The following is a 14600-nucleotide window of genomic DNA, read 5'->3' as shown; positions in this document are numbered from 1 at the left end:
TTGAGGCCCATGTATACATCCCATTCGTTATAAAACACTTGTCAGCCAATCAGATTAGAGAATTCTTTATATTCTATAATGTACATATTTGAGGTATTTGTACTTTCTTTTACCTGACTGTTTCTATTTGGTTCTACTTTACTTTTAATTTACTTTGTTGAAATTTTCTACTTTTAACTCCACTTGGCTACTTTTCAGATTAGGATTTTACATAAAAAACATATAGTACTTAATAATATGACTCAATAGTATTAATATTAATCTGCCTAGTAATATAAATTTAACACAAAAAGTGAGGAAATTTGTGTTTGGTAGATTATTTCTTTGTTGTAAAAATGCTTCTCTGCAATAAATCTCATACTGTTGGAAAGCCTGTTTATTTCCCTTTTAAATGGTGCCACATTTGTAAGGAACATGTATTTGTGGGATGAGCAGCAGAGCTAAGTATGCGGGTTGCGCCCATGAAAAATATGCCAAATCGTCTCTGCCAATCAAACAGCTTATTTTGCTGTTGCTATTGACTCTTGTTTTGAGCTTCTGGTACCCCCAGGTGCTGCCAATCAGGTGCCAATCAAGCATGACGGCTCACTGCCCAGACAATCTGGAACAGACTGCACGCAGCCAATCTCCAGTCTCATAGGGCTGCCCGGAGGCCTGCCATGACTGCCCTTCACCGTTAGGCCCGTTTGTGCTGGTGTCGGCAACACATGCACTGGAACCTGAACATGTGGAGGAACGTTACGTTCAACAATGAGTCCAGATTCTGCCTACAGCAGTTGGATCGTAGGGTCAAAGTGTGGAGAGGATGCGGAGAACACTATGCTGATTGCTGCACCGATAGAGTAACATCTTCTGGTGGAGACAGTGTGATGGTGTGGGGCGGCATCTCCTTCACTGGAAAAAAGAGGCTTGTCATCATTGGAGGCAATCTCAATGCAGATATCGAGATGAGATTCTGCAACCAGTGGCAATCCCATATCTCCACAGTCTGGGACCGAACTCTATCCTCCAAGATGACAACGCTCGCCCCCACAGAGTGAGGTTTATCAGAGACTACCTCCAGAATTCGGGAATGGAGAGGATGGAATGGCCTGCCAGCAGTTCTGACCTCAACCCCCATTGAACACTTGTGGGATCAGCTTGGGTATGCTGTTCGTGCCAGAGTGACCAACACAACCACGTTGGCTGACTTGCGACAAATGCTGGTTGAAGAACGGGACGCCATCCCATAGCAGAGCTCCCATACACAGACATATCTCTCCCATCACATGTTATATCTATGGGTACATCTCAAGTCTCTTATTTTATGTCTCCTCGCTCCTCCAACACGAGAGCAGCCTTCACGGAAGTCTTTTACCGGTGGACACGCCCCCTTATTGGATATCAGTTATTGATTGGATGCTGCAGCTGATCTGACTGATCTGATACATCACTGCAGTTTCATACCGCAGTGGAGACAGATTACAGATTAAATTTAAGTGTTTCACTCCCAAGTTTTGTGTTTTATTTGTTTTCTGATTCATCATCTAGTTAAAATCTGTTAATTGTCGGTCTGATCAACAAAAAAACCATAAACAACTTTCTTCATTTATTAGAAAGATTTTTCTTTTCATGATCTGTTGTTTCCTCCATTAAACTGTTTCTTACTGACAGACAGACTCTTCCTGACTTAAATTTTATCCATAACAACAGTTAAACACATTTATATTATATATCATTTATCGTCATTTCCATTCAGTCACATGTGAAGCTGAAAATTCCTGAGTGTCGGGTTTGATATGAGTTACATCATTTCCATCTGCCCTGAAACATTTAGCCAAATACATATTTTCCAGTGTTCAGAAGACACCCTGATCATATTCTGCATTGTTAAATAATGAATTCACTATCAGGATTATCAAAAATACAGTTGCAAATAATAAATAATATAAACACATTCTGCGAGTAGAAATGGTTCCTGTGTGTCTGAGCAGGACACAGTATAAATGCAGTTTGTTATTTAGGTGTTTGTTAAACAAGTAACAGGCTGCAGAGGGGAAACATCTGCTGCAGTGATAACTGTGCACCTTTATTAGTATTAGCACAGTGCACATGTGTGCAGACACAAACTCCATCAGAAGTTTCTACAGCCGTTACAGCCGACTGACAGCTGACGCCATCATCAGAAACGGACGTCGCTTCACGTGACGCTTCAGAGGAGAGGACGTCTCATGTCTCTTAAGACAAATTTCCTCGTTTCCTCTCTCCTCGCTTGGTTTCCTTGCGTCTCTGCTTGCATCCACGGTGGGAGGGACTAAGACGCAAGGAAAAGAGGCAAGTGAGGGAAACATGGATGCAATTTTAGAGACTTGGGATGCACCCTATGTCTCTCTCACACTAAAACTCTTCATTATCTCATTATCTGTGTGTTTGAAGACACGTTCGCCTCAGTGGACTGGTCACGTACATTTCCTCTCACATTTCCCCCACAGCTGTCCATCAAACCTGCAGGCACCAGCTTCACTGTGTCTGTCTCTAAAGTCCTCTGTTTTCATGCTTTTAGTTGATTTGGTCCAGATTCTCAGACACATCAAAGAAGTTTGACCATATATTTACTCGGTTATAATTCAGTTTATTTTCTACTAGTTAACACAAACTCTGTGTGCAACATACACTAAAACCTTAGATAAACTCTTTGGAATTGAGGCCCATGTATACATCACATTCATTATAAAACACTTGCCAGCTGTTAAAATCTGCAAATTGCCAGGATATTAGTTTTAGACGTTGGTATCTTTATTTTGACTTCAGTAAAGGATTTTAAAACTTTCTCCACTACTGTCTGTTTGTGGACTAATTAGTGAAACTGTTGAACTGAATTTAAACAGACACAGATTACTCGATACGGAGCCTAATGGTTCAAAGTTTCCCATGATGGTGAGATAAAGGAGAGCTGATGGGAGGCGACATCGAGCTCATGAAGTGACAAGTATCAAGTATTTGCATCACACTCACATGCAGATCTCAGAGCAGGATGGCTGCAGTCGCAGAGCTCTCCTTCTTGCTGTTTGCTCTCACCAATAACATTCATGCAAGAGAACTTATCACCATACGAGAGCAGAAGGCCTCTTACACTTTTGAACCGCCCAAGGAAGCCAACTTCTGCCTCATCTCCACATTTGTCAGCGAGGGGAAGCGAGTTCTGCTGAACACCTCTGACCTCTGGTCCCAAAACTCCACAGTACCTGAACACTTGAAGGAAAGACTTCCAGTTGTCAGCAAGGTGAATAATTCTTCTTACAAGATCCACAACCTGACTCACTCACACTCAGGCCTGTACCAAGAGCAGTGTTGGACGGAGGGTGAGGTGACATATGAGAAAAACATCAGCATTGTTGTTTGCGGTACAATAGATGAGATAACAGTTATTCCAGTAAATTTGCGTGAAAGATTTGAACTACCATGTAAGGGAGCAGCCAACGATTTGACGGTCCAGTGGCTCCAGCGTGAGTCTAGATATGAGGAAGACATATGGACAAGAGTTTTTGGGAGCAGCACGACGTCGCTGATGGACAATGAAAAAAGAACATTTGAAGTGATGAAAAACACATCAGCTCTTGTTGTATCCAACTACAAATTCACAACCTCTTCACTGTACATCTGTCTGGTGATGAACAAAAAGCAGTGTGTTAGTAGTCATCCTGTACAAGCTAAATTACAACCAAAGACACACTTCCCCTCAGTGGGAGAAAGGGCCGTGTTGGACTGTGCTGATTTCAGTGATGACCAGCCACCACTGTGGAAGAAGTACATTACAAAGGATTTCTTCTCCTCCAGGAACAACTTCACAGTATTGGGAAAAAACTACTCACTGGTGTTTTCATCACTTACATTTAATGACTCAGGTTTTTACAGCTGTGAACACTCTTTCAAAGAGGAAATGCATTTACTTGCGGTGTGCCCCAAAATGGGTCCACCTGCTGTAGTGTTCTTCTCAGAGGGAGAAGACGTCACTCTCAGATGCAGTCAGACAGGGGATTACACGATCTTTTGGTTTATGAAGTGGAACCAAACAGAAGGCAGAACCGTTAATGTAAATCCACATGAACTAGATGAGGGAAGCAGAATAAAAATATCTCGTCCTAGTATGCGTCTGGTTCTCTCTAATGTCTCACTGGAAGACACTGGGGAGTACTGGTGTGTAGCTGTGGACCAAAATCATGAGTGTGTGTCAATATCCAAGATCCTTCTAGTGCACAGAGAGCCGTGTGGGATTTGCTTCATCGTCTATGCAGTGAGGTCTTCACTGCTCAGCGGTCTGCTGCTGACGCTCTGTGTCATTGTCGTCGCTGTAACCAGGACGACCAGGAGAGGAGAGCAGATTACAGCTGTTTGAGAGGTCATATGTGTGAGTATATGTTCATATTTACTCATCATCAGGTTTAAAAAAAAAAGAAAAAAAATATATGTACTCATTTCTCAGTGTCTTTAATACAGTGTGTTATATTCTTGATATTGTAATAATCAGTGTTATCTGTTCATATTTGAACATAAGAGACAGAGAGAGAGGTTGAGATGTTCATTATTACAAAACAAAAAAATATGACTCAGTGTATGTGATAATTTATGATTTATTTTTTCATTTGCATTTTCAAGGTGAAATATCAAATATCAATATCCTGATTTCATTGTATTCTGTATAATGACAATAACGGTTTCTATAGATATCAATGTGAAATGTACAAGATGTGACATACAAAGACAGGTAGAGAAAGAGATACTGTGGAGGAGACCTGTACATTATGTTTTTATTTTTAACATTTCAACAATCAACCTTTTAACATTGCTTTCACTCAAGTTTGTTAATAATCCTTTTACTATCTTTTATCATGTTTTTACTGTATTGATGTTTTATTTTTAACCTAATTATTTCATGTTTAAAAAGAACATATGTTAAGCTGAAGCAGACTGATGTTTATTTTTATATCCAGTTTTTATGGTTCTGATTGTGATTTCTGGTTTTTATTATCATAAACAACATGTCTCTTGTATAATGTGTCTTAAACTGTATTTATCCATGCCTTTACTGCTTTGCTTTTTGCAAATAAAAATGAACTTGATTCACAAATTTTACTGCTTTAATTGTGACTTTTTTAAAATTCCAGTATCATTTGTATAATATATGATAAATTGCATTTTAAAATAAGTAAAGGATTGTATTTAAGCACATTTCAGGTACATATTACTGCTACTCCATGCTGTTCTGTATACATCTTGCACATAGATGTAGTTTACTAATTGCATTAAAGGACGGGTTCACAGTTTTTCAAGTCTGTTTTAAAACAACAGTCACCATTAGAAGATCCCTTCATAATGCTCTTACAATATAAGTGATGGAGGACAAAATCCACAGTCCTCCTTCTGTGCAAAAATGTATTTAAAAGTTAATCTGAAGCTAATATGAAGCTTCAGCATCCAAATGAGTCAAATCAAGTAGATATCTTTCAACGTTACAGTCTTTTTAGTGCCAAAGTCCCTCTTTTTGTTACTATACTTCCACCGCAGCTCAACAGGGAAACACTGTCCGAGGAAACACAAAGAGGGAATCTGATGCTAAAAAGACTGTAAATGTGTCAGATATCCACTTGATATGACTAACTCAGACTGCTGAAGCCTCATATAAGCTTCACATCAACTTTTAAATGTCTGTGGATTTTGGCCTCCATCACTTACACTGAAAGCACATTTGAAGGATCTTTTAATATCCAGTATGAACAGGAGTGTTTGTGAACCTATCCTTTAACTCACAGCTTAGATGTTTTGTTAAGATGTTTAACACTGATCTATTGGAGACATTTGGTTCAAAGTAAAACGTTGAAGAAACCGTCTTTTATTATAAATGTTGTCATCAGTGAGACGTCGACCCTTCAGTCTACTAACTGCTCTCTGTTCCTCCTCAGTTATTTCTGTGTTAAAGGTGCTTTTCTGTGTCTCACCAATAGATGGCAGGCCAAGCAACTTGAGGCAAGGCTCATTTATTCAACATGAAGGCAATTTAAAGTAGAGCTGGGTGATATCACCTCAAATCAATATCATGATTAATTGTCACATTTACCTCGTATGTAACGATGAATCAAACAATATCTTATTAAATACAGTAGTATAGTTATTTGTACTGAAAAATAAACAGAAACCCTGGATTATGACTGAATCATATTTCTTCATCATATTCAGTAGTTCAGTACACTTCTACACTTTCAGGTATTTGTTTGATAAAACAGGAACTTCAAAGTAAAATACGGCTCCATTTAACATATCTTGTGAATGTCAGAATGTGGAAACACTGAGGATTTTGGGGATCTTGAAGAGGATCAATATCCTAGTTAAAAATTTAAATAAATTGAACTTTCTGAACTTATTTCACTCTCACACACTGTCTTATCTCTCCCCACACTGATTATATCTATGACTCTCTCACACTAAAACTCTTCATTATCTGTGTGTTTGAAGACACGTTCGCCTCAGTGGACTGGTCACGTACATTTCCTCTCACATTGCCCCCACATGTGTACATCAAACCTGCAGGCACCAGCTTCACTGTGTCTGTCTCTAAAGTCCTCTGTTTTCATGCTTTTAGTTGATTTGGTGCAGATTCTCACACACATCAAAGAGGTTTGACCATATATTTACTCGGTTTTAATTCAGTTTATTTTCTACTAGTTAACACAAACTCTGTGTGCAACATACACTAAAACCTTAGATAAACTCTTTGGAGTTGAGGCCCATGTATACATCACATTCATTATAAAACACTTGCCAGCTGTTAAAACCTGCAAATTGCCAGGATATTAGTATAAAATTAAGAGACCTGTCAAATCAAGCATCACCTGACTTTTACTTGAAATGGTTTTAGACGTTGGTATTTTTATTTTGACTTCAGTAAAGGATTTTAAAACTTTCTCCACTACTGTCTGTTTGTGGACTAATTAGTGAAACTGTTGAACTGAATTTCAACAAACACAGATTACTCGATACGGAGCCGAATGGTTCAAAGTTTCTCATGATGGTGAGATAAAGGAGAGCTGATGGGAGGCGATATTGAGCTCATGAGCTGACAAGTATCAAGTGTTTGCATCACACTCACATGCAGATCTCAGAGCAGGATGGCTGCAGTCGCAGAGCTCTCCTTCTTGCTGTTTGCCCTCATCAACAACATTCATGCAAGAGAACTTATCACCATACGAGAGCAGAAGGCCTCTTACACTTTTGAACCACCCAAGGAAGCCAACTTCTGCCTCATCTCCACATTTGTCGGCGAGGGGAAGCGAGTTCTGCTGAACACCTCTGACCTCTGGTCCCAAAACTCCACAGCACCTGAACACTTGAAGGAAAGACTTCCAGTTGTCAGCAAGGTGAATAATTCTTCTTACAAGATCCACAACCTGACTCACTCACACTCAGGCCTGTACCAAGAGCAGTGTTGGACGGAAGGTGAGGTGACATATGAGAAAAACATCAGCATTGTTGTTTGTGGTACAATAGATAAGATAACAGATATTCAAGTAAAGTTGGGTGAAAGATTTGAACTACCATGTAAGGGAGCAGCCAATAATCTGACGGTCCAGTGGCTCCAGCATAAGTTGAGATATGAGGAAGACATATGGACAAAACTTCTTGGGAGCAGCACAACGTCACTGATGAACAATGAAAAAATAACATTTGAAGTGATGAAAAACACATCAGCTGTTGTTGTATCTGACTACAAATTCACAACCTCTCCACTGTACATCTGTCTGGTGATGAACAAAAAGCAGTGTGTTAGTAGTCATCCTGTATACACTTATATACTACCAAAGATACACTTCTACTCAGTGGGAGAAAGGGCCGTGTTGGACTGTGCTGATCTCAGTGATGACCAGCCACCACTTTGGATGAAGGACAATACAAAGGATGTCATCTCCTTCTGGAACAACTTCACAGTATTGGAAAGAAACTACTCACTGGTGTTTTCATCACTTACATTGAATGACTCAAGTTATTACACCTGTGAACACTCTTTAAAAATGGAAATGCATTTATTGATGGTTTGCCTCAAAATGGGTCCACCTGCTGTAGTGTTCTTCTCAGAGGGAGAAGACGTCACTCTCAGATGCAGTCAGACAGGGGATTACATGATCGTTTGGTTTATGAAGTGGAACCAAACAGAAGGCATAACCGTTGATCTAAATCTACAAGAACTAGATGAGGGAAGCAGAATAAAACTATCTTACGCTAATGTGGGTCTGGTTCTCTCTAATGTCTCACTGGAAGACACTGGGGAGTACTGGTGTGCAGCTTTGGACCAAAATGATCAGTGTGCATCAATATCCAAGATCCTTTTAGTGCACAGAGAGCCGTGTGGGATTTGCTTCATCGTCTATGCAGTGAGGTCTTCACTGCTCAGCGGTCTGCTGCTGACGCTCTGTGTCGTTTTTGTCGCTGCAACCAGGACGACCAGGAGAGGAGAGCAGATTACAGCTGTTTGAGAGGTCATATGTGTGAGTATATGTTCATATTTACTCATCATCAGGTTTTTTTAAAAAAAGAAAAAAAATATGTACTCATTTCTCAGTGTCTTTAATACAGTGTGTTAAATTCTTGATATTACAATAATCAATGTTATCTGTTCATATTTGAACATAAGAGACAGAGAGAGAGGTTAAGATGTTCATTATCACAAAAAAAAAATAAAAATACTCAGTGTATGTGATAATTTATGATTTATTTTTTTATTTGCTTTTGTGAGGTGAAATATCAAATATCAATATCCTAATTTCATTGTATTGTGTATAATGACAATAACGGTTTCTATAGATATCAATGTGAAATGTACAAGATGTGACATACAGAGACAGGTAGAGAAAGAGATACTGTGGAGGAGACCTGTACATTATGTTTTTATTTTGTTTTTTGTTTTTTAACATTTCAACAAATTGCTTTCACTTAACTTTTTCTTACTCTTTTACAATTTTCTTATTGTGTTTTTATTGTATTGAGGAGGACCAGGAGAGGAGAGCAGCTTTCAGCTGTTTGAGAGTTTTTGTGTGTATATGTTCATATTTACTCATCATCACGTTTAAAAAAATAAAAAAATAAAAAAATTAAATGTTATTTTACAAGGTGAAATACCAAATATCAATATCCTAATTTCATTGTATTGTGTATAATGACAATAACGGTTTCTATAGATATCAATGTGAAATGTACAAGATGTGACATACAAAGACAGGTAGAGAAAGAGATACTGTGGAGGAGACCTGTACATTAAGTTTTTATTTTTAACATTTCAACAATCAACCTTTTAACATTGCTTTCACTCAAGTTTTTTAATAATCCTTTTACTATCTTTTATCATGTTTTTACTGTATTGATGTTTTATTTTTAACTTAATTATTTCATGTTTAAAAAAAACATATGTTAAGCTGAAGCAGACTGATGTTTATTTTTATATCCAGTTTTTATGGTTCTGATTGTGATTTCTGGTTTTTATTATCATAAACAAAATATCTCTTGTATAATGTGTCTTAAACTGTATTTATCCATGCCTTTACTGCTTTGCTTTTTGCAAATAAACATGAACTTGATTCACAAATTTTACTGTAATTGTGACTTTTTTAAAATTCCAGTATCATTTGTGTAATATATGATAAATTGCATTTTAAAATAAGTAAAGGATTGTATTTAAGCACATTTCAGGTACATATTACTGCTACTCCATGCTGTTCTGTATACATCTTGCACATAGATGTAGTTTACTAATTGCATTAAAGGACGGGTTCACAGTTTTTCAAGTCTGTTTTAAAACAACAGTCACCATCAGAAGATCCCTTCATAATGCTCTTACAATATAAGTGATGGGAGACAAAATCCACAGTCCTCCTTCTGTGCAAAAATGTATTTAAAAGTTTATCTGAAGCTAATATGAAGCTTCAGCGTCCAAATGAGTCAAATCAAGTAGATATCTTTCAACGTTACAGTCTTTTTAGTGCCAAAGTCCCTCTTTTTGTTACTATACTTCCACCGCAGCTCAACAGGGAAACACTGTCCGAGGAAACACAAAGAGGGAATCTGATGCTAAAAAGACTGTAAATGTGTCAGATATCCACTTGATATGACTAACTCAGGCTGCTGAAGCCTCATATAAGCTTCACATCAACTTTTAAATGACTGTGTGGACACACTGTGGATTTTGGCCTCCATCACTTACATTGAAAGCACATTTGAAGGATCTTTTGATATGCAGTATGAACAGGAGTGTTTGTGAACCTATCCTTTAACTCATAGCTTAGATGTTTTGTTAAGATGTTTAACACTGATCTATTGGAGACATTTGGTTCAAAGTAAAGCATTGAAGAAACCGTCTTTTATTATAAATGTTGTCATCAGTGAGACGTCGACCCTTCAGTCTACTAACTGCTCTCTGTTCCTCCTCAGTTATTTCTGTGTTAAAGGTGCTTTTCTGTGTCTCACCAATAGATGGCAGGTCAAGCAACTTGAGGCAAGGCTCATATATTCAACATGAAGGCAATTTAAAGTAGAGCTGGGTGATATCACCTCAAATCAATATCATGATTAATTGTCACATTTACCTCGTATGTAACGATGAATCAAACGATATCTTATTAAATACAGTAGTATAGTTATTTGTACTGAAAAATAAACAGAAACCCTGGATTATGACTGAATCATATTTCTTTATCATATTCAGTAGTTCAGTACACTTCTACACTTTCAGGTATTTGTTTGATAAAACAGGAACTTCAAAGTAAAATATGGCTCCATTTAACATATCTTGTGAATGTCAGAATGTGGAAACACTGAGGATTTTGGGGATCTTGAAGAGGATCAATATCGTAGTTAAAAATTTAAATAAATTGAACTTTCTGAACTTATTTCACTCTCACACACTGTCTTATCTCTCCCCACACTGATTATATCTATGTCTCTCTCACGCTAAAACTCTTCATTATCTCATTATCTGTGTGTTTGAAGACACGTTCGCCTCAGTGGACTGGTCACGTACATTTCCTCTCACATTGCCCCCACAGCTGTACATCAAACCTGCAGGCACCAGCTTCACTGTGTCTGTCTCTAAAGTCCTCTGTTTTCATGCTTTTAGTTGATTTGGTCCAGATTCTCACACACATCAAAGAGGTTTGACCATATATTTACTCGGTTTTACTTCAGTTTATTTTCTACTAGTTAACACAAACTCTGTGTGCAACATACACTAAAACCTTAGATAAACTCTTTGGAGTTGAGGCCCATGTATACATCACACATTATAAAACACTTGCCAGAGACAGGTAGAGAAAGAGATACTGTGGAGGAGACCTGTACATTAAGTTTTTATTTTTAACATTTCAACAATCAACTTTTTAACATTGCTTACACTCAAGTTTTTTAATAACCCTTTTACTATCTTTTATCATGTTTTTACTGTATTGATGTTTTATTTTTAACCTAATTATTTCATGTTTAAAAAGAAAATATGTTAAGCTGAAGCAGACTGATGTTTATTTTTATATCCAGTTTTTATGGTTCTAATTGTGATTTCTGGTTTTTATTATCATAAACAACATGTCTCTTGTATAATGTGTCTTGAACTGTATTTATCCATGCCTTTACTGCTTTGCTTTTTGCAAATAAACATGAACTTGATTCACAAATTTTACTGCTTTAATTGTGACTTTTTTAAAATTCCAGTATCATTTGTGTAATATATGATAAATTGCATTTTAAAATAAGTAAAGGATTGTATTTGAGCACATTTCAGGTACATATTACTGCTACTCCATGCTGTTCTGTATACATCTTGCACATAGATGTAGTTTACTAATTGCATTAAAGGACGGGTTCACAGTTTTTCAAGTCTGTTTTAAAACAACAGTCACCATCAGAAGATCCCTTCATAATGCACTTACAATATAAGTGATGGGAGACAAAATCCACAGTCCTCCTTCTGTGCAAAAATGTATCTAAAAGTTTATCTGAAGCTAATATGAAGCTTCAGCGTCCAAATGAGTCAAATCAAGTAGATATCTTTCAACGTTACAGTCTTTTTAGTGCCAAAGTCCCTCTTTTTGTTACTATACTTCCACCGCAGCTCAACAGGGAAACACTGTCCGAGGAAACACAAAGAGGGAATTTGATGCTAGAAAGACTGTAAATGTGTCAGATATCCACTTGATATGACTAACTCAGACTGCTGAAGCCTCATATAAGCTTCACATCAACTTTTAAATGACTGTGTGGACACACTGTGGATTTTGGCCTCCATCACTTACATTGAAAGCACATTTGAAGGATCTTTTAATATCCAGTATGAACAGGAGTGTTTGTGAACCTATCCTTTAACTCACAGCTTAGATGTTTTGTTAAGATGTTTAACACTGATCTATTGGAGACATTTGGTTCAAAGTAAAGCATTGAAGAAACCGTCTTTTATTATAAATGTTGTCATCAGTGAGACGTCGACCCTTCAGTCTACTAACTGCTCTCTGTTCCTCCTCAGTTATTTCTGTGTTAAAGGTGCTTTTCTGTGTCTCACCAATAGATGGCAGGTCAAGCAACTTGAGGCAAGGCTCATATATTCAACATGAAGGCAATTTAAAGTAGAGCTGGGTGATATCACCTCAAATCAATATCATGATTAATTGTCACATTTACCTCGTATGTAACGATGAATCAAACAATATCTTATTAAATACAGTAGTATAGTTATTTGTACTGAAAAATAAACAGAAACCCTGGATTATGACTGAATCATATTTCTTTATCATATTCAGTAGTTCAGAACACTTCTACACTTTCAGGTATTTGTTTGATAAAACAGGAACTTCAAAGTAAAATATGGCTCCATTTAACAAATCTTGTGAATGTCAGAATGTGGAAACACTGAGGATTTTGGGGATCTTGAAGAGGATCAATATCCTAGTTAAAAATTTAAATAAACTGAACTTTCTGAACTTGTTTCACTCTCATACACTGTCTTATCTCTCCCCACACTGATTATATCTATGTCTCTCTCACGCTAATACTCTTCATTATCTGTGTGTTTGCCTCAGTGGTTTGGTCACTTTCTCTCATATTTCCCTCACAGCTGTCCATCAAACCTGCAGGCACCAGCTTCACTGTGTCTGTCTCTAAAGTCCTCTGTTTTCATGCTTTTAGTTGATTTGGTGCAGTTTCTCACACAGGTCAAAGAAGTTTGACCATATATTTACTCGGTTTTAATTCAGTTTATTTTCTACTAGTTAACACAAACTCTGTGTGCAACATACACTAAAACCTTAGATAAACTCTTTGGAGTTGAGGCCCATGTATACATCACATTCATTATAAAACACTTGTCAGCCAATCAGATTAGAGAATTCTCCATATTCTATATTGTACATATTTGAGGTATTTGTACTTTCTTTTACTTGACTGTTTCTACTTTATGCTACTTTACGTCATTGAAATTTTGTACTTTTAACTCCACTTGGTTACTTTTCAGATTAGGATTTTATATAAAAAAGCATATATTATTATATAATATGATGCAGTAGTATTACTATTAAACTACACAGTAATATATAAAGTACCTAAAACTGGCTCGACATTGACAAATTACATTACAAAGCTCTTACATGAACTCTTTAGTCATAAAAACAGAATAATATATTTTGATAATATCTCTCTTTAAATGAGCCCTCCTGCATGATGAGTACTTTTACTTTTGATACTTAAAGTACATTTTGCTGATATTACTTCTGTACTTTTACTTGAGCACCATTTTTAATTCAGGACTTTTGGTAATGTTTTATTATACAGGTCCTTTCATTTTACATAAATGTCCTGGAGTAATTTGCAGGTATTTAACGATTGAGTTTTAGGACATTTTACAAAGAGGGTGGGACAGTTTGGTACAAATTAAATTAATTGGTTTAGTTGTTTTTTTTATAAGCTTCACATCAACTTTTAAATACACAAACAGATACACTGTGGATTCTGGCCTCCATCACTTACATTGAAAGCACATTTGAAGGGGATCTTTTAACAGCCAGTATGAACAGGAGGAATGATTACAGGTTAAAGAACTTTACCTTTTTACCTTACAGGTAAAGATTAAAGAAATCTTAATATTTATCAGCAGAACAGACTTCAATTGATTGAACCTTATTGAAAAGATTAAGAGTGATTTTAATGAGTAAAACATTTAGAAAGTAACTATAATAGAATATTATAGAGGGTTTTTTTTTTTTGAGATTTCCCTTATTAATGTGGTTCTAATGTAATGAGGTTTGTGGATATGGTCTAGACAAATTAGATTCATTTAATAACAAAAATAGAAAGATTTAACACCAGTTCCATGGCTTGGGAAAATAATAATAAAATTATAAAGCCTTAAATGTTTGGCATAATTTGGGCCTTGTAGCCTGCTGGAATCAATCAAGCAAAGTTAACCTGATAAGATTTCAAGTATCAGTTGCCTCACAAAGAAACAACGTGCATTACTGTATTTTATATCTGAATGTTTTAATTCCATGATGAAAGCATCCATAGACCAGCCAGTGTGTCACTAAGGTTTCAGCTTGGAC

This window comes from Thunnus thynnus, chromosome 7 (assembly GCF_963924715.1).
Source record: "Thunnus thynnus chromosome 7, fThuThy2.1, whole genome shotgun sequence".
NCBI lineage: Eukaryota > Metazoa > Chordata > Actinopteri > Scombriformes > Scombridae > Thunnus > Thunnus thynnus.
Note: the sequence above shows the minus strand (reverse complement) of the source record.